Genomic DNA, 1,965 nt, shown 5'->3' on the forward strand with positions numbered 1-1,965 from the left:
GAACTTCCCTTCTGGTGGCTCCCATGGGCTTCCTCAGAAGCCCCCCACCAGCTGGCCTTTCCTCTGATGTTCTGATTCAGTAGGTCTGAGAGGAGCCCAAAGCATCTTTACATTTATAAAGATCCTGGTAATTCTGATAATCATAATTATGTACTGATATCCATACCCATCACTGTAAAAAAAAAAAAGTTACTGAGACAGTGGTCCTCAAACTTGAGAGTAAGTGAAAATTACTTGGGGGCTTGTTGCTGTGTCCACCTCTGGAGATTCTGATTGGGTAGGCTGTGGCATGGCCTGAGGCTGTGTGCGTCTAATATCTAGGTCCTTAGGGCCTAGATGACAGGCCACACTCTGAAGCCATTTTGCTTAGAGGACAGACCTGCTTCCTTGGAATCACCTGAGTCAGCAGGAGTAGGAACTCATCGTCTTAGTTTTTGACCCTGTTCACAATTATAATCCTCTGCAGAGCTTCTAAAATCCCTGATGCCCAGGCTGCTTCCCAGAACAAGGGGACCACCCTACGGCAAAAGGGTCACCTCAGAAAATGGGGTCACCCCAGATCAATGGATCACCCCTGAGAATGACATCACCCCAGGGCAATGGGATCACCTCAGAGAATGGGATCACCCCAATCAATGGATCACCCTAGAGAACAGAATCACCCTAGAACAATGGGGTCACCCCCAGAGCAACAGGATCACCCCACAGCATTGGACTATCTGGGGGAGGAACCAAGACAGTGGTATATTTTTTAAAGCTCTCTAGGAAATTCCCACATGCAAACAGAGTTGAGAACCACTGGCTAGGAGAGTCTTTGAAACTTGGCTGACTTTGAGCTGGAGCAATGAAGATGCAGAGGGAGTAGGAGACAAAGGTTACAAGAGCCACTCTCACAAAGGGTCTCAGACAGCATGTCGTCTCAGCATAGTCCTAGAGTCCCCCTCTAGTCAACACCTGTGTCTTCCCTCCTGGTCCCAGGAAATTCACAAACCAGAGCAGGGTTCCACACGGCAGGCTGCCAGGTGTGAACACAGTGGCAGGACTAAGACCCTCCACACTGAGAGCCTCCTTCTGCCACACACGGACCTGTGCTTAGGGTCTGAAGCATGGCCCCAAGTGTGGACTACCCAGTGGTGGGTAGCAGGGAGTTTGGGGCACAGCTGTTCCCTCTGCTCGGCCTTTGCCCGGTGACTGAAGCCTGGGTGTCCTGGGGTGTAAAATCAGGGCGTGCAAGAGCAGGGCGTGCGAGAGCAGGCCTTGGGTCCTTGGCAACCAAGAAAGACACCCATCATTTGTCCCTCAAAGCCAAGATCCTCGCTATGGGTAGAACTGCCAGCTGTGTCAGAATTCACGAACACAGCTTTCAAATTGTACATGTGGTCAGACTACAAATATTTATCTAAAAGGAAAGCTTTTGAAATTCCTTTATCTCCAAAATTATGGAAAACCCTTCCAGTGGGACTCAAAGGTACATTCACATCTTAAGGGAGAGGTGTCTTTTTTCTTTTTAACCTTGAATATTATCTGATTTGGGCCAATGTTGGGCAATGAGCCATCAGGCTTCATTGTCCTTTTCTCTGTGTGTCAGGGGTCAGAGACGCTGAGTTCTGTTGTCAGTCTCCTGGTGAACAGTTTATTGGGCAGGAAACTCCTGGGGTGAGTAGCCTGGGAGAATGAATATTCATAAGCACCTACTGGGTTATAATAAAAAATCTTAAAACTACAGATCAGAGAGGATAAAAATCTAATTCATTAATTCACTAGAATTTGCCAGAGGCTCCCTTTAACAGAAGAAAAGCATAAAGAAAAGTGTGCTTTATGCCTGGAACATTCCATTTTTAGGATTGTTAAATAACAAATGCTTAATGATTTTACCTCCTACGTCACCCTTAAGAGGGTATATAAAATACAACATTTAAAATATGGTGCCCTAAAAGACTTTGTGGGAATATACACAATTATAAA

This window comes from Otolemur garnettii, unplaced genomic scaffold (assembly GCF_000181295.1).
Source record: "Otolemur garnettii isolate 467f Iridium unplaced genomic scaffold, OtoGar3 scaffold00077, whole genome shotgun sequence".
NCBI classification, from domain to species: Eukaryota; Metazoa; Chordata; class Mammalia; order Primates; family Galagidae; genus Otolemur; species Otolemur garnettii.